This window comes from Musca autumnalis, unplaced genomic scaffold (assembly GCF_047663935.1).
Source record: "Musca autumnalis isolate F117 unplaced genomic scaffold, ASM4766393v1 scaffold_3, whole genome shotgun sequence".
NCBI lineage: Eukaryota > Metazoa > Arthropoda > Insecta > Diptera > Muscidae > Musca > Musca autumnalis.
In genome coordinates this window covers 180,085,274-180,105,539 of record NW_027411866.1, presented here as the reverse complement: position 1 = coordinate 180,105,539, position 20,266 = coordinate 180,085,274, and the positions used below count along the sequence as shown (strand labels likewise).

Below are 20,266 nucleotides of genomic sequence, written 5' to 3'. Positions count from 1 at the left end.
TGGACCGGCATAAATGATGCCTCAACTCTACTCAGCAGGTGCAGAAATCGACAATCTTTTGCTGAAATAATAAACAACTTATAAATACATATAATCACTTAATATAATGTAATATATTTTATGTAATTGCACTGATCGCCACAAATTCGTAAAACGAATAGGCAAATAAAGAAGAAGATCTCCATTTTTGTGGATGCTAGAGTGATTACCACAGACGGACGGACGGACGGACGGACGTGCACAGATCGACTCAGAATCTTACCCTGATCAAGAATATATATACTTTATAGGGTCGCAAATGAGTATTTCAATGCGTTACAAACGGAAATACAAACTTAATATACCCTCCATACTATGGTGGAGGGTATAAAAAAACAAAATCCCAAAAACAACCTCACAGGCAACTGTGTTGGTGTTCTTTTCAACTCACAGAATTCGAAGAATTCTAAGTTGATACGTGCTGACATGTTGCAAAATATTTTGATTTTGGTGTTTCTTTGGAAAAGCCGAAAAGTGAGTGAGATTCTCATTCATATGAGAATACTAGACACTTAAAGAGTTCGGTTTTTCGCTAAAAAGGCATCATTTCAAAAACTGAGAAGCCAATTGATAATTCCCTTCGCCGGGATGAAATCATGATATTGGTAGCGATCAGTAAAAATTTTGCAACACTGTCAGTTCGTTTTGAAAAACATTACTCTCTGTAATAGAGGGTAATAAATGAAGTTGAGCCAATGGGGGACTACTCCACTCAAGCAATCGAAAATACTGAATAATGTTTACAACACGCATTTCAGCAAAAATTTCTAAAATCGTCTTTTCCATTTCAAAAAAACATTTTGATACTACATCTATGATTTTTGGTACATAGATGAAGAAAAAAATAGTCAATCCAAATCTGTTTTCGTTACCAACTTTGATCGTTGCGCGCAAAAGATATGACCGATTCAATTATGCCAATTAGAAAAAATTCTAAAAAAATCGCGGCTTAATATAGTAAGCTGTTATATCCTATTATCGTTAACTGAATTCGCACCCTTTGCGATGATGCAAAAAAAAACGAAAAGCTTCAATGGATTCGCGAAAAATAAAATTTTTTAAATAATTTCACGTATTTACAATCATATTTTTGAAACAATAGCGCTTATACTTACAAAAAATATATATACAAAAATTGTAGCAGCATCCAGACATTGTGAGGAATAAAATGAAACATAAGTCGTGAAGTTTGGAGCTATAGTATCCATGTTATTTACAAAAATATAAAGAAAATATGACGAAAAAATAAAAATCATGTTGTTCTAATTTTATTTGTTTATGGTTTTATAGGAAAGGTTGAAGAAAAAATTTTTGAATTCTTCGTCTTTTTTCGTCAAAATTTCGCCAAATAGTGAAGATATCCCATTGCAAAAAATGTTTCGCTTATAGTTTTCCTATTGGCGAATATTTTTAGAACATTATATTAAATCACAAGGAATTCCAATTGTGGCATAACATTAAAATAATGTTATATTGAATATTACAACATTTGAAACGCATATAAACCGCGTAATAGTGAAAATGACATGATGCGCATCCGATTTTCCAACACAGCGAATCAATCCCTTTTATTTGGTGTACAGTTTGTGAAATTCCATTTGGCGACCACGATGTAGCATCAGTTGCATGTTAGGGTGCAATAAACAGTAAAATGTCCATAATTTCCACGAAGTACATTTGCATTTTATGCGCATCCGATTTCAATGATCACCATTAAAAAATACATCATCCTATGTCATTTCAATGCGATCCATCAAGAACCGTGGATGTAGCTCGCACTCAGTTTTTAGAAGAAATCAATTATATCTCCGGATTCGCGAACGTTTTTCAATATCTGTTTTCGCACATTTTAAATATGCGTTTCGCTCTATTTATCTAAGTAGGAATAACACATCTAAAACGCGTCTAAATACGCGATATTTTCAAAAACATTTTTTGCAGATTTTCGAAATTTGAGGGGTATCATATCCGCCGATCTAGTGGATGGATTTAGACGCGCAAAGGCTTGTTAGATTCAGAACGTAAAAAAACTAAATTCACGCGGGTTTCCACTGAAATCGAATGGCATTTGTAAATTTTGAATCCAAAAAACTGTTTTTTTAGAAAAATTTACGCACAAAAATTTCGACTTTAAGCTGAGATTGTTGTGCACCTTTGAAGGCTACACGCCCGAGTTGTACATCAAAAAATGCGTAATCGCGAGTACTACAATCTCATAATCAGTGTTTAAACGAGTACAGTTGCGCGTCCCGATTAGAGCAAAAATTCAAAAAACCCAATATTTCAGTCTTCAAAATGTCAGCATCCGTTTGAGATTGATGCATTGGTTATATTAAAAAATCATACATTAGAAACTTCATCTCTGACGTGTATTCTTTAACTTCTTATTTGAACATTATACTCTACATTGTATTGTAAAGCCACTAATTGAAAATTAACTTAAAAAAACTCGTTTCCTTCAACGATTTTTTCCTATTTTTTACATTAAAACGACCACAGATTCCGCTAAAATTACTATTTTAAGAAACCCATCGGTGAATCGGGCTAAAACAGTTTATTTTACCGAAATGCGTTCAAAAGTTATGGTGTAGTACAACTGTTCGCGAGTTACAGTACCCCATACCTCAGTTTCAACATAAGTTAATTTTCTACAAAAAGGTCGATTTGTACTTTTGACCAAAACTATTGTAAATATAGTTAATTATACCTCAACTATTCTGAATTCTAACAATATTTGTGGTCCATTTGGCCAAAACTATTATAAATTCTAACAATAAATATTGTTACTTCTGACAAAGACTCGTATAAATTCTAACAATATGTATTGTCCATTTTGACCAATACTATTTTGCATTGTTGTTTTAAACCACCTCTTTTTGAATCTCTTCTTCTACTAACGTATGTAACTTGTTATGTGTGTGTGCGTGTTTTTGTGGAGAGCTAAAAACAAAAAAGGTGGTTGAAACTTATACGAAGAGAAAATAAAAATATTTTTTTTTAAATTTGTGTTTTTCTATTTTAATATAAAATTTAAAGAGCGCGTTGCAACAGTCTAATAATTTTTGCATTGCATGCTCAATGAAAACCAAAGAAAGAATTACTGCTGACACTTGTATTTTATTGCGTAGTTTTGTGTTTCCTTTTTTTTAACTAACATTATGATACTATTTTTTAATTCAGCGGGTTAAGGATTGTTTGGCTGCAGACCATAAAACTAATCACCGACAGCTGAAGTGAAAATTTTAAATTTGAATTCCCTCTAAAGCCAGATTTATTCGGTAATTTGGTACAACAATACATTTCTTCAACCGATTTTGTTTTGGGCATAAAATAAATTAGTAAGTATCTTCTTTTTGTACTTTTACTAAGCGATATTTCTATCACATTTAATTTTTCTAATTTAGCTTCAAATTCTACTAATGACTTGGATTCACAATGGTCCTGTCCGAATAAATCACAAGAAATAGTTTACATGTTGGTACATGCTTTATTGGCACATCAAGAAACGACTCTTTGTTAAACTAACTAACGTCAGTCGAAACTAAATTTATCTTACAGGTTTTAAATCAGTGTTATTTAAATTATTTAAAAATCATATTTGAAATAAATAATAAAATGATACTTTTTATATATATATATTTTTTTTTTAAATGTAACACATTAAAAAGGTTGGTATAAAATTGTTATTCCAACCATTTCGCATTGCAAAAATAAATATTGTTACTTCGAACCAAAACTATTGTAAATTGCCAAAATAAATCTTGTTACTTTATTGTCCCTTTTGACCAAAACTATTGCAACAATAAATATTGTTCGACTCAATTTGTAGGGTAATCAGCATTAGGGCCATATAGCAAATTTCTCATGTTGTTTAATTTGCTGGATGGTCTTATTGATGATGAAGTTGTTTGGTGACCACTGAAACTATAGTCTTCCCTACCTCCGCCCGCAACTAATCAATTTCATATCCACTTAAAGACATTTTGTTGTTATTCAAATATATGAATACAACAAAATATGGACTCGAGCTAAAATAAAACAGTCCAACAATAAAAAACGCCAACAACAATAATAGGCATCAGCACGGCCTTGTTGATCTATGCGTAATGCAAAAACAACAACTTTCTCGTTGTTTTACCCCCGCTTATTGAAGCAACATTCCTATGTTCGTATTCTTTGCAAAGCAAAGACGACATAAAAACAGTGGTGGATATGAAATTCTTTAGTTCGACTCAATTTGTAGGATAATCAGCTTTAGGGCCAAAAAGCAAATTTCTCATGTTGTTTAATTTGCTGGATGGGCTTATTGACCTGTTTATCGATACAGAATCGGCGGCAAAAGGAACAAATGAAGTTGTTTGGTGACAACTGAAACTTAAGTCTTACCTACCTCCGCCCGCAACTAATCTATTTCATATCCACTTAAAAATATTTTGTTGCTATTCAAATATTTGAATACAACAAAATATGGACTGCAGCTGAAATAAAACACGAAGATGTAAAATTCTGCAGTCCAACAATAAAAAACGCCAACACCAATATTTATTGTCCATTTTGCCAAAACTATTGTGAATTGCAAAAATTAGTATTGTTACTTCTGACCAAACCTATTGTAAGTTCTAACAATATTTATTGACCATTTTGACTAAAACTATTGTGAATTGCAAAAATAAATATTGTTACTTCTGGCCGAAACTATTGTAAGTTCTAACAATATTTATTATGGGTGACGTAGGGGATGAATGATACCAAGCAACGGTCTTGACCGGCTTTAACACGGCAAAGCCCAGGATTTATCTTGGTCCCTCTTTCATCTCAAGTGGACACTGACCTCCCCGTGGTGTCACCTGGGGAACTGCCTTTAACACCTGTTAAAGGTAGTGAGCTAACATGTGCCGCGCGTTCACCCATAAGAACGTTAAAAACTTGGGTTTGGGCGTCGGGTTAGTAACCCTCCCCTAGAAAAAACATCCTACTATGAAAAAACGAAAGAAAAGAAAAACAAACCCCTCTAAAGTTGACGAACCCCGCAAACATTTTAAGGACCATGATCTGCGAATCTGCACCTGGAATGTTCGCACTCTTTATAGAGAAGGTGCAGTCTTCGCATTGGCAGACGTACTTGAAAAGTACAAGGCCGATATTACTGCCATACAGGAAATACGATGGATTGGGAAAGGCGTCACAACAACACCTAAAGGTGACGCACTGTATTATAGCTGCCATGACGTAAAACATGAGTTTGGTTGCGGATTCGTAGTTAGTCGGAGACTAAAACATCTAGTATCCAGCTTCACCCCAGTGAATGAAAGACTTGCTGCAATTCGAATAAAAGCTAAATTCTTCAACATCAGCTTTATTTGCGCTCATGCTCCCACTGAAGAAAAGGACGAACAGACCAAAGATATATTTTACGATCGCTTGGAAGAAACATATGACCGTTGCCCTGCCCATGACATTAAAATCATTCTAGGCGATTTTAATGCCAAAATTGGAAAGGAGAATATCTTTGGCCCAACAGTCGGGAAATTCAGTCTCCACAGTGAAACATCGGACAATGGTATGAGGCTGATAGACTTTGCAGCTGCAAAAAACATGGTAGTTAGCAGTACCAGATTTAATCATCTCGATATTCATAAGGACACCTGGCTGTCTCCAGATCAAAGAACAAGTAATCAAATTGATCATGTTGTAATAGATGGAAGACATTCATCCAGCGTGTTGGATGTACGATCGTTCCGAGGCGCAAATATTGATTCGGACCACTACCTTGTTGCAGCAAAGGTACGTACCCGTCTAAACGTTGCAAATAAAGCACGAACAGACTCAACGCGGAAATTGGACATCGATAGGCTGCAAACACAACAAATAGCAACAGCATATTCCACTGAACTAGCCCAATTGCTTAACGCGAGCACTCCTTGTCCCGATAACATAACAACACTATGGCAACATAATGCCCACTCCATGCAAACAGCCGCAAAATCCATACTTGGATTCCAGAGACCTCCACAAAGGAATTCATGGTATGACCAGGAGTGTCGTGCTGCTACCGAAGAGAAAAATTCGGCATATAGAGCTACTTTGCAATTAGTAGCAACGCGTAGCGCGCGAGGGAGATATCGGGAGAAAAGGAGAGAAGAGAAACGTCTTTTCCGCAAGAAAAAGAGAGAAATGGAAAAGCGGGAGTGTGAAAAAATCGAGATGAACAGGAGCCAGAATGAAGTCCGAAAATTCTACCAAAGAGTGAAACATCAAACAGATGGCTTTGGTACAGGCACATCCTCCTGTATAGACCAGCAAGGTAATCTGGTAACAGATACAGATAGCGTGCTCAGGATATGGAAGGAACATTTCTCCAATCTGCTGGTATCCAATAGTAGCGAAGATGATGATACCACAGATCCAATCCCAGAAGATGGTATAGAATGTATACCGCCCGGCCAAGATGAGGTTAAAACAGCAATCAACCGGCTGAAGAATAATAAAGCAGCAGGAGCCGATGGCTTACGATGATGGCGACGCGATGATAAGATGTATGCATCAGCTAGTTAGCACCATCTGGCAGGAAGAACGCGTACCCGACGATTGGAACCTGAGCATCCTATGTCCCGTCCACAAGAAAGGAGATAAGACTGTATGCTCAAACTATAGGGGCATAAGTCTTCTCCCTATTGCCTATAAGATAGTGTCAGGGATATTGTGCGAACGACTAAAGCCAATGGTCAACGAAATAATTGGACCATACCAATGTGGCTTTAGACCTGGCAAGTCCACCATTGACCAGATATTTACCCTGCGGCAAATCCTAGAGAAGACCCAAGAGATGCAGATTGACATATTTCACCTTTTTGTCGATTATAAATCAGCATTCGACAGTCCCCTCCGATCAAAGGTATTCCACGCAATGTCTGAATTTGGTATCCCCGCAAAGCTCATCCGGCTTTGTAAGATGACTTTAACTGATACTAGGTCCTCAGTTAAAATTGGAAAGAACCTCTCCGAAGAATTTTGTACCAAACGAGGTTTCAGACAAGGAGACAGCCTTTCGTGTGACCTATTCAACATTTTGCTGGAAAAGGTAATACGAGATGCAAATGTCAAAAGAAATGGCACAATTTACACCAATAGCCACATGTTACTTGCCTATGCTGATGACATAGACATCATGGGACGATCAGTAAAGGTAGTAACTGATACCTTTAGGAAGGTCGAAGCAGAATCTGCGAAAGTGGGTCTGGCGGTAAACGGCGAAAAGACCAAATTGATGGTGTCGACGCGCAAAGCGTCTATAGAGCTCGGACCAACTGTGGAAGTTGGTACCTACAATTTTGAGGTAGTTAAAGACTTCGTCTACCTCGGCACTGCCATAAACACAACAAACAAGATCAGTTGTGAAATAAGAAGAAGAATTGTATTGGCCAACAGATGCTACTATGGTCTAAGTAAGCAATTTAAAAACAAAGCCACATCTCGTCAAACAAAAATAACACTATACAAAACGCTGACACTACCCGTGCTAATGTATGGCTCCGAAGCATGGGTACTTGCGCAAGCAGATAAGGCAGTGCTTGGTGTGTTTGAGAGGAAAATTCTTCGAAAGATCTACGGGCCGATTTGCGTTGACGGTGAATATCTACGTCGTATGAACCACGAGCTTTATAAGCTATACAAAGACATGGATATAGTTAAACGTATCAAGATGCAACGATTGCGTTGGCTAGTCCATATCATGAGAATGATCGATGATGAACCCGCTAAAAAGGCGTATGAATACATGCCCCATGGCGGTGCACGCAGAATTGGCAGGCCTAGGCTTCGATGGAGCAAACAAGTGGATGAAGAAATGGAAAGGCGCGGTATTCCAAAAAGTCAAGCGAAAAATAGAGAGGAATGGAGATCTTTTCTTAGTTCGGTCTATGGAACAAATGTTCTGTAATGGGCCAACTAAGTAAGTAAGTTAGTAAGTAACAATATTTATTGTTCATTTTGACCAAAACTATTGTGAATTGCAACAACAAATATTGTTACCTCTAACCAAAACTATGGTAATTACATGTTTGGTCCAAAACGTTATAGTGTCAAAGTGACAATACATATTTATATTTAGAACACATACGAGTAATGTAGTGCGGTGTGACAATAACGATTGTTGGATTGACAAATGCTACATAAGAAATCCAACAATATGTTAACAGTATATATTTTGCTCTTGAAATATTGTTGGATCAAACATATTTTTTTTCTCTGCGTGCAGTAGCACTTTTAATTCAATGGCATGGGATGAATGGTCATTCTATATAGTTCCATTCTCATCTCTGGAATATATATAATAAAGATATGTGATTTCAGGATAATGGAAGAATAATGATTTGTCATAAGGTGTTCTTTTATTTTATGTAAGCAATATCCTAACCGGCTCAATATTTAACCCTTTGAAATAATAACAAACATAAAAAAGAAACAAGTAACAGAGGGTTATAGTCGGAGAGGGCCGATCATGTGATACCCATCATTATTGGAAACGTAATAATCGGACCGGTTGGGATATATGTTATAAGGAAAACAATATTACAATATTACTTTTGAGCAAAAGGTATTCCCAACTGGGTAACACCAAGGTGTACGTTGGCGGATTTAGAACAGCCTTTAGTTCCAACCCGTGTAGCTAACTCCCTGCAGTAGCCAGCTCGCCATCAGCAACCACCTCTAAAATATATGAGTGACTCGAGGCATGAAGTGAATGCGAATTATGCAAAAATACACTGGAGTTAAATTTTGCAGTGTGAGGCCTTTTGTACCACTAGTGTCAGTAGAGACAATGTATGGTGGAGTGTTGTCAAAACGCTTTTACCCATGACCGTAAAAGGTTTCTTGGTAGTAGTTGTTGTGTTATGTACCTGATCTTATTGTCAGGTTACAGGGTCTATAACGAATATTTCGTTGCGTTACATGAATTCAAAACAAACTTATAATACCATTCCCACATCGTGTATATATTTCAGGTACCATAGATTATCGTCTGTTTTATGTGCGATTATCCCAAAAATTGTAGTCTTTTTAATTGTAATTGCGACCTTAGTATGCTTTTGGTACACTGAAAGACATTACGTAGTACACCTCTTATATACATAGGTTATAAATCAGTTAAATGATCACTTACAACAACATAATTGACTTCGGTAGAAAGTAGGAAGGTCTTTCGGGAATAAGGACATAAAATGTCTTTCCGTAATATTGTACATACTTTTTAAAATATTTTAGGCTGTAGCTCCACTATCTGACCACAAGCATCAACATTGATGACAACAGAAAGGTTAATTGATCCGTTGAGCATAGACGCTTTTGTCTGTTTGTTGTCTTCTTATTTAAAAATCCTCATTCCTCTTGAAGTCGGACGCAAAAACATATAATTTGAAATTTCCCTGGCCTTTTTCCACATAATAATAGTAATTTATTATGGAATGTTTCTACGCCGAAGACCCGTAAATAAGGTGATGAGATGCAGCATCGCACAAACGTTATTTGTTTTTTTTTTCTTTCTTTTATTGTTAGCAACAAGTCAGTGAAATTAACAACAACTCTACTACAAAAGCAACTAGTAAGGACAAAGCGACGATTGGTTTGAGACAGTATGCAAACGTGGCCAATACAACAAGATGATTCAACAATGTTGTTCTACAAAATGTTCTACACAATTTGAACGTCACCATGTGACATAAAATGCTGCCAAACAACTCCATGTGTTTATATGGTGGATAGGAGCTGGGTCCATAGCATGTTGGTACACGTATTGGGAGCAATGTTGAGAACAACAAATGAATCCAACAAGATGTTTACCCAACTTACAGTGGAATGTTGCAAAACAACTCCATATGTTTCTGTGGGGGATAGCAAAGGCAGGTATCGTTTGGATGTTGGGGCACTCTTCTAGAAAACCATGTAGGTTGCATGACTCTAGCGAAAAGTACTGTTGCTGCTGCTGACAACAGAGTAAAATTTCACTAACTCAGCGGCAAAGTGAGCTTTAGTCGCTCTCCGAGCTTGAACGTGAACGGATTTATTAAAACGGTTAACTAAATAAAATTCTTCCAAAATTTTTCGTAAAATTCATCTAACTTTTTTATGTTTTCTTTAAAACCAACAACGCATTAAAATTAAATCAAACTAAACAGTAAGGAAGGAAGGAAGGAAGTGATGAAAAGTTGTTCTAAAGAAGAAACAGCAAACATGTTTCTTCTTGGCAACGACAGAAGCACCAAAATCAAAAACTAAAGCAAAAAGGCGGTGAAAATAAAAAGCCACAAATTTCAAGACCAAAACAAAAATGTGAAGTTTTTGTGGTTTCTTTGACAAGCCTTATATTGTAAGTCTATGCATGTGTGTATGTGTGTGTGTGCAATAACTGATACACTTACGGTCCCAATGGATAAGGTGTTTTAATTTTTAGCTATGCAATTATATGCATTTTTATTAAAAAAAAAAGTTTTACTCTACACAACAACCAATGTCAATGATAACGAAATGAAATGACATCTTCAACAATTTTAAATACTAGAAGAAAACTCCTCCAATGCCAATTTCACATAACAACACCGAAAGGGATACCACATTCAACGAGAAGTCGGTGAAGTAGCGTAGCACGTTAAGGTACGTGTTTTTATACCCTCAGCATTTATGCTAACGAGGGTATATGGTAATATTCAAAAATGTTTTACAATCGTTGAAGTTGAGGTTCACCATTTAATAAGTCGCGAACTGTCAATATATTTTATACAATATGAATATATTTATATTAATTGAAGTGTTTTAGCCGGGGTCGCATAAAATGAACCATAACAAATAATTTATGTGGAAGCTGTGTTGGTGGTAATATTAAAAAATGGGTAAAAATGTGTTGAAGTTAGCAAGTTTTTTTGTGTTTTTTCTTGATTTCTTGTCAAACCAGGGAAAATTCGGACCTGAGCTCAAAGAAAGAACTGAAGAATACCCCTTGGGCAACATGATTCTAATGTATGACTTTTCGATATATACACTGCATCCCCCTAAAATCGATGCTAACATTTTGAAGTTTTGAAATCTGGGTTTTTTGATTTTTTCTTATAATTGGAGGGCGCAACCAGATAATTACCCAAACAATTTCTTGGAATGTAGAACTCGAGATTCCACGTCGTTTGATGTATATCTCATGAGTGTGCTTCATACAGCTCCCTAGTAATAGGAGTCCAAAGTCGAAATTTTGGTACGTAAATTTTCCTTAAAAACCTATTTTTTTGCTTCAAAATTTACAATTGTGATTCAGGTACCCTTGAACCCCGCGTGATTTTAGTTTTTTTACGCGCCGGATCTAATGAACCCTTCCGCTTTCAAATCCATCCACTAAGACCGCTGATATAGATACCCTAAAATAGGAAAATAAGCAAAATGTTATTTTGACTAATCCGCATACTAAACCGCGATTTCCCTTAAAAATTGTTACATAAATGGAATCCTTTATACGCGATTATAATATTTGTCAAAAAGGTGTGTCATAATTTACAGAGATTCGGGAGTAGTATTCGTATTTAACAAAAAATAGAATCAGGTAGCACATCCGCGGTTCTTTACGAATCTGTATAAAATTTGTCTTATTGACGTATTTTTAACAGGGGGTCGCTGAAATTGGATGCGCCTTATAATCATATGCATATCGCGTTATTTTTACCCACATGAAGCATTTGGTGTAGTAAGATGCAACTGATGGCACACTTTGGTCGCTGAATGAAACATGAAAAAATGCAAACATATTGACAGAGATGCACTCGCTCTATGCGAAAAGCACATGCGCCTCAACTGATTTTAACTATTTCGAGCGTTATATTATTTCCTAATTCTATTGCTTATCTCACTAAGCAAATATACTTTCACGATGATAAACTATTTTCCTTGAAGAGGTTTTAGCAAACTAATTCAGGTTTTGTTTGGAAATTTAGCGAAATAGTAGAATAACTCCCTAAAATGTTCTCAAATTTTTCGTATTAAACCAAAAAATATATTCTTGAAATAATGTTCCAACAATAAACTTTTGTCTTTTGTTGTAGCTGGAATATGCAATTTAAAATCCTAATCTGTAAAATGTTGGTCTCACATTTTTCTGGACATTGTCTAGATTCTGTACGTATCTTTAATTTATTTTTTAGAGATTTTTATGGACTCTGAGTTAGAATAAATAAAATTTACTCCAACATTCCTTCATCATTTTTTGATTTTCCGCTATAATGAATATAAATTTAGCAAATATTTAGGCGTCTACGGATAGATATAAAATGTTGTTACCGATTTATATACACATTTTGGTATTACAACACAAAGGGCATTTTTAAATATTTTTTCTTTATAAGGGAATAAAACCCCCCATAACTTTTGGGCGCAGCATCCAATTTTCTAAACGCGAACAGATTTGAAACCACGATTTTTTTCTTAACCCATGTACCAAAAATCGTGAATGTGCTTGTAAAAATTTCTTTTTAATTTTTTTTCGTTTGTTTGTTTTGTTTTAGTTGAAGATTCAATCATATGATTGTTTAAGAGTCTGGAGTTTCCCCCATTGGCTTAACTTCATCACTTTCCTCTTTGCAGAGAAAAATGTTTACAAAACGCACTGACAGCTTGCAAAATTTACTGATCGCTACCAATATCATGATTGCATCCCGGCGAAGGGAATTATCAATTGGCTTTTCAGTTTTTGAAATGATGATTTTTTAGTGAAAACCTGAACTTTTTAAGCATCGAGTATTCTCATGTTAATGAGAATGATGCTCACTTTTCGGCTTTCCCAAAAAAACACCAGAACAAAATATTTGCAAGCTGACAGCACGATTCAACTAAGAAATCATCGATTTCTGTTAAGTTGAAATAACATCAACACAGTTACCTGTGAGTATGTCGTTGGAATTTTATTTACAAAATTCCGTTTTGCGCGAGCCTTCGCTGTTTTTTGTTTGTTTTGTTTTAGTTGAAGATTCAATCATATGATTGTTTAAGAGTCTGGAGTTTCCCCCATTGGCTTAACTTCATCACTTTCCTCTTTGCAGAGAAAAATGTTTACAAAACGCACTGACAGCTTGCAAAATCTACTGATCGCTACCAATATCATGATTTCATCCCGGCGAAGGGAATTATCAATTGGTTTTTCAGTTTTTGAAATGATGATTTTTTAGTGAAAACCTGGAATTGTAAAGGAAATTCGAAATTTACCATATACACTTTCATACGGGCACAATGTGCCTCATCGAAATAATGGGTTTAGACCCCAAGTATGTTTGGAAGAAATGTGTTTCAGACATTTCGGAGTCGATTTAGCAATGTCCGTCCGTCTGTCTATCTGGCTGGCTAATGCGCACGATAACTCTCGAACTGATCAACCGATTTGGTCCAATATTTGGCCTTCGTCATATTTTGTACAAACTTAGTTTCAGTTTGAGGATGGGTAATACCGGTCCACAGCTTCCGGTACTTTCCCCCAATATATAAAGAATGTCACTAAATTGGATATCCCAATATTTTGTCTATTTTTTTCTCCTAAGGGATATTATGTTTTCCGTGGACAAGGCCATTCTTCCTGGAATACTGGTGCTAAAGTTATACAATGACCAACTGAAATGGCTAGAGGGCGCCATATCTATCGAAAAGTATGTATATGACCCCCAAAATAAGATCCACTTCCATAATGGACTATGTCGGTCCATTCTTTTAAGTACCTTTTGAACTTTAATCCTTATCCACATTTTTGTGCCTATGAAGTATTTTTTAGAATAAATTGTTTCAAATTAAATTGGGTATATCTCTGTCGGCTAAGCCGACTGATACTTTTTTACTAGTTAACATTCAAGGCGCTTTGTGGCCTTAACTATAAGAAGGTATCGGCTGCATTTTTTTTTTCTCCTGCATAGCTTATTATTGTATATACATTGTTTAAATTATTCTGCGTTCTCCACTTCTCTTATTGTTTTTTATAGCGTAAAACAAAATCTAAATCTATCTTAAAGCCAGATCCAAAGGATAAAACAAAGCAATGATATCTACAATAAACCTTCTTTCCCTTGTTTGGAGTCAACATAAAAACATAACCCGGTTGGTTTTCATTTGCAAACAAAGTTGTATTGTTCTTCTTAAAAAATATCAATAAGGCAAGGTTAGCAACAGCAGCACATGCACAGTATAAAAAAAAACATAAAAGAAAGAAAAGAAATGTCCAACTAGAAATACCGAAAAAGAAGAAATAAAAACTTTTAAGTTTGTGACGATCCGATCAAAATTGCGACCTGTAGCGTGATTACAAGGTTTTGATGGACAGACGTGCGCACCTCGGAGGGACGAACACACATAGTTAGATCGACTCAGCTCGTCGAGATATTCATTTTGGTATGTATAAATATGGTTCTACGACCATTATTTAGATGCGTTAAAAACTTTTGAGGCCATACATGACATGCTTAAACCGACTTAAAAAGTGATTATATGCATATCCCTAAAATGAACTATTGGGCTTCTCTCGTTTCCTTTTACCACAGTTTGGTATGTATGTATATAAAAACAGAACCGAAAGAAGATAAAATTGAATCCATATACAAGAATAAAGGTTACCCTAGATAAATGTTCAAAAAAAGGGCGTATATGTGTGCCCTTGATCATTCGGTACAAACCATAATTTATACCATAAAATAAAATACTTAGAAGAGTCTCTCACATGCTACTCATGCCAGAGATAACCTAGAAAAATTAAACTCCATTGCATAAAAATATTATATTTTTAACACTAGATTGTCGTTGTTGGAGGCTAAATTTTCGCAACTCAATTATTTTTTTACATTTACATATTTGAGGTCAACACACAAAAAGTTGAAAGCAACACCATCGAGTGGGAATGAAAGAACACCATCATCATACATATGTATGTGGTGGCAATGGCTATATCTACAAATAAAAAGTTAAATGGTCAGAAAACCAAACACTAGTTATTTACCACCAAAATCTCACATATACATTGCATATGAGTTTACATGTATGTATGTATGTATGCCACTATTTTTATGACACATTTTTATGATCACTTTAATTTCCTTGTAAAGATATGAAAATTAAGATTTTTTATTTAAATTTTCCAGTGATATGTAACACTCGTTTTTTATGTTAATGATGCTTTAATCGATACTTACATAGATGCCCCGCTACAGGACATTTCCCCTATGAGTAGATTTTCAAACTCTCAGATTTGTACTTCACTACACCGATTTCGGTTACCACGCTTTTCGATATCTTCCACTAAATTTGTAATTTGTAACTCTAAACAATTGTTATAGCTTCAATTTTTTAGAAGTTAAACTAAATTTGGACAAAATATTAGGAAATCCAAAGTTTGGACCAAATTCAAGAGATATCGTGTATATCATTTTAGTGAAAATTTTTAAATATTGGGGGAAATACCGAAAGTTGTGGAATGGCATAGTCCATCTTCGAACTGAAATTAAGTTTGGACAAAATATGACGAAGGCCAAATTGGGTAAAATCAGTTGATCAGTTCGAGAGTTATCGTGCTCTCCAGCCACGACATTTCGTCGTAGTCATGCTAAAGTGTTCCATACGTCATTTATGATGACTTTTCGAGGTATAGGTGGTTTCCTTTTTTTTCGCGTGTGCTCTTTCTGCGTTTTTGGTCGGATTTTTCCTATCTGCTCTAGTTTCCGAGATAAGCTCGGAAGCTTAAGTTTACTTCAGGTATGAAATTAATATTTTAATAACTTACAAATTTTAAAATACATTCTAAAAATCAGTACATTAATTTTGGATTTACAAGGTTTGAAAGCAAACATTAAAATGTGATTATCTCAAAACAGGAAAGTGGCGTATAGAACACTTAAGCATGTCACCGACTATATGGTGCCATAGGTATTTACACCTTTCGGACTGTTTTCTCAAGAAGTATGGACTTGCCCCTAAAAAATTGCCGTCGTAATGGAGGCAGCGAATAAAAGTTGCTTCAACAAAAATCAAAGTTATTCGAGAGCAGGTCTTAAAGTGAACTTATCCGAAAGTTTGTGTGGTAGGTACTCGAGACAAATATAGTCCATATTCGAATCTGATCTATATCTGCTAGATATATTAGGATGGACTAAATCGGTCACTCACTTCAAGAGTTATCCTGCGCTCAATTGTTCCGAACATTTTCGAACTTTTGTGGAGGAGGTACCGGAAGGAGGGGACCGCTATAACCGATCTTCGAACTTAAACTAAATTTGGACAAAATATTACGAAACCCAAATTTTGTACCGAATCGGTTGATCCGTTCGAGAGTTATTGTGCGTTCCAGCCAGCCAGCCAGCCAGATAGACGGACGGACGTGGCTAAATCAACTCCAACTTGTCTGATATGGATTTCGTCAAGACAGGCTTGGTGTCTAAAACCATTCTTTCGATGATACACATTTTGGCCCTATGGAAGTGTAAATACCCTCGTTAGCATAAATGCTGAGGATATAAACATCATTTGGTGGTTGCTTTTTTCACTCATACATTCACACATGCTTTCGTTTTGGTTGCGGAAAGGTATATAATTACAATCATAAACACATATTGGGGCGTATGAAAATTATATTTACATTTTGGATAAGAATTTAATAATCATACGAACTATGGTTCTATTGCTAGATATTGTCCACAAACAAAAGAGAATAAGAGAAAAATTATTTTTTAGCTTTTAGTGCATTTATAAATGAAACACTGTAACATATTCCTTTTTATTTAATACTAGCTGAACCCTGAACCCTGAAAGAAGGCATGGGAACGCGAGAGGCACTACTAAGTATCCAAGTCCTTATTCAAAAATGTAGAGATGTTCAAAAAGATATATTCTTATGTTTCGTCGACTACGAAAAAGCTTTCGATACGGTCAGGCATAAAAAATGATGGATATCTTGATGGATACCGGAATAACAGAAAAGGAAATAAGATGCATAAAAAACCTTTATTGGCAACAAACTGCAAACATTCAAGTTGATGGAGAACTCACTGACAATATCCCAATATCCAAAGGCGTTAGACAAGGGTGTATCCTATCACCTCTATTATTTAATTTATACTCCAACAAAATATTTCAAGAAGCAGTTGAAAACGAGCAAATTGGCGTAAGGGTGAATTACTCTGAATTAATAAACAATATACGATACGCCGACGACACAACATTAATTGCCACTAGCCTATATGGTCTACAGAAACTGGTTAACTCGCTTACTCAAAAAAGCGAATTGTATGGTCTTAAGATTAACATTAATAAAACGAAATATATGGTAATAAGTAGAAAAACTTACCAAAACAACACATCATTGAAAATAAAAAATGACGAAATAGAACGGGTAAGGAGTTTTAAATATCTTGGGGTCCTTATAAATGACCAATGGGATGCCTCGAGAGAGATAAAATGCCGAATAGAAGTAGCTAGGCAATCCTTTTTTAACCATCGCAAAATATTAACAAGTCATGACGTCAACATCACAACAAAAATGCGCTTCATAAAATGTTATGTATGGTCCACTCTACTATATGCTGCCGAGACATGGACAATAAAGTCAATAGACGAACAAAAATTGAACGCATTTGAAATGTGGATTTATCGCAGAACACTGAAAATTCCTTGGACTGACCGAGTACCAAATGAAGAAGTCCTGAGAAGAATGAACACTAAACGACAACTTCTTGATATCATAAAAAGTAGGAAGATATCCTATATGGGACACATAATGAGAAACGAAAAGTATTCTGTCATCCAGAGCATAATTAAATGTCAAATTGAGGGAAAAAGGCCAAGAGGAAGAAGAGAAATTTCCTGGATAAAAAACATTTTGGAGTGGACAAATCAACCAAATGAAAGAAGCCTTATCAACGCTGCGAGGAATAGAGAGATCACCATTGCTGAATAATTTACCACAACATATTCATAAACATATATCTATATATACAGCTAAAAATACTTAATTTGTTATTGTATGATCGCCAAAATCCGAATGCGGATCGGCAAATAAAGAAGAAGAACCCTGCGCGCTTTGCTGCCCCGACTACGATAAAATATAATGGAATGCCATAATTATATTAACGTTTTTAATATTTTAACGAATAAATATAGGAGATATGAAGGAGTTATATACCTATTCAGGGTTATTATGGAGCTATTATGGTATTTTTTTAGGTTTCAGGAGGTAACACTCCTTCGAAAGCCTTTCCGCCTATAAGTATTCCTAATGATTTAGATATATCATAATAAAACATAAATCTTAAGAAGTCTCTCAAAGATATGATACTTAACAGCCTTGGTCAATTCCTTCCCAACTATAAGTACTTCTGTAAATAATGATGACTTTTACTGACTGCTAAGTCTTCAAAATTTCATTGAAATTGAACATACGTAACAAAAACGTTAAATCGACCGAAAATTTATATGGGTAGCTATATTCCTATATGAACCGCTCTCGATATAATTTGTCATATATATTTTTAGACCAAATCCCGTCTTACATTCACATTTTGTGCATAAAATACGGAAAATCAGCCAAAAATATATATGGGAGCTATATCCAAATCTGAACCGATTTCGATATAATTTGGCACATTTATTTCTAGAACGAATTGCGTCACGATTTCCAAATTTCAGTGAAATTGGACATATGTATTGTGTCTAAATCTGAACCGGTCTCGATAGAATTTGGCACATTTATATTTAGAACAAATTCCGTCAGACATCCCACATTTCAGCGACATTGGACACATATAGCGTGTTTAGAGCATCAAATACAGAAAATCGGCCTAAAATATAGATAGGAGCAATATCCAAATCTGAACCGATTTCGATATGATTTGGCACATTTATGCCTAGACCAAATCCCGTTACGCATTCCAAATTTCACAGAAATTGGACATTAATAGCGAGTTTGGTTCATAAAATACAGGAAATCGGCCGAAAATATATACAGGAGCTATATCCAAATCTGAACCGATTTCGATATAATTTGGCACATTTATTTCTAGACCAAGTTCTGTAACACATTCCAAATTTCAGCAAAATCGGACATATATAACGTGCTTGGTGCATAAACTACAGAAAATCGGCCGAAAATATATATGGGAGCTATATTCAAATCCGAACCGATCTCTATATTAGTTAGCACATTTATTTCTGGAACAAATTCCGTCAGACCCTCCAAATTTCAGCGAAATTGAACATATACAGCGTGTTTGGTGCATAAAATGTGGAAAATCGGCTGAAAATATATATTGGAGCTATATCCAAATCTGAACCGCTTTCGATATAATTCGGCACATTTATGCCTACACCAAATTCCGTTACACATTCCAAATTTCAGCGAAATTGGACGTATATAGCGTGTTTGGTGCATTAAATGCGGAAAATCGGTCGAAAATATATATGGGAGCTATATTCAAATCTGAACCGGTATCTATATAATTTAGCACGTTTATTTCTAGAACATATTCCGTCAGACCCTCCAAATTTCATCGAAATTGGACATATATAGCGTGTTTGGTGCATGAAATAAGGAAATCGGCCGAAAATATATGTGTATGGGAGCTATATCCAAATCTGAATCAATCTCAATATATAATACTAGCTGACCCGGTCCGCGTTGCTGGCCCGTTGTTTGGGTTCTCCGTGTAAACTTTAGTTATCTATCCAGTATTGATACACCCATAATTAGGCATCCCTCTAGGAACTTCATAATATAAATCAATGTTTTGACATAAATTCCATATAATGGTATCCCCCAAATTTAAGATATAAAATCTCTACCCTTCACCATAAATCGACAGTTTAAGCACTTTGTGACCCACATATAATGGTCGGTGCACGTCAATTAACATTGCTATATATTGGATTGTTGGTCTCGGTTGGGGTCGTAATTATTACTGCAAAGAATTGTTGGTATAGGTCCACGTTTTGATAAAGCTCACATAGAACGGTACCAACTGATTTTCGCTATTTTTGAGGATTTAACATCATTATCACACCGAAATGGCTGAAATCTGGTTTTAATATATTTTAAAGAGGAGAGCATAAATATTCGTATCGACCGAAAGACACGCCTTTTTATTTGCGCTCGGTATGTAACAGTAATAGGTTCACGTTTTGATATAGCTCCCATAGAACGGTGGCGCCTGATTTTCGCTATTTTTGGTGGATTTAA

At 35.4% G+C, this 20,266-nt stretch overlaps 1 long non-coding RNA gene across 1 annotated transcript in view; it reads left to right on the top strand.

Moving 5' to 3' along the window:
* The first annotated feature begins 10,068 nt into the window (after positions 1 to 10,068).
* Positions 10,069 to 20,266, top strand: part of LOC141398560 (uncharacterized) — a 440,123-nt gene continuing 429,925 nt past the window's right edge. The window contains exon 1 of the long non-coding RNA XR_012411661.1: positions 10,069 to 10,405. This is a non-coding gene — a long non-coding RNA (uncharacterized lncRNA). The remainder of the gene's footprint in view (positions 10,406 to 20,266) is intronic.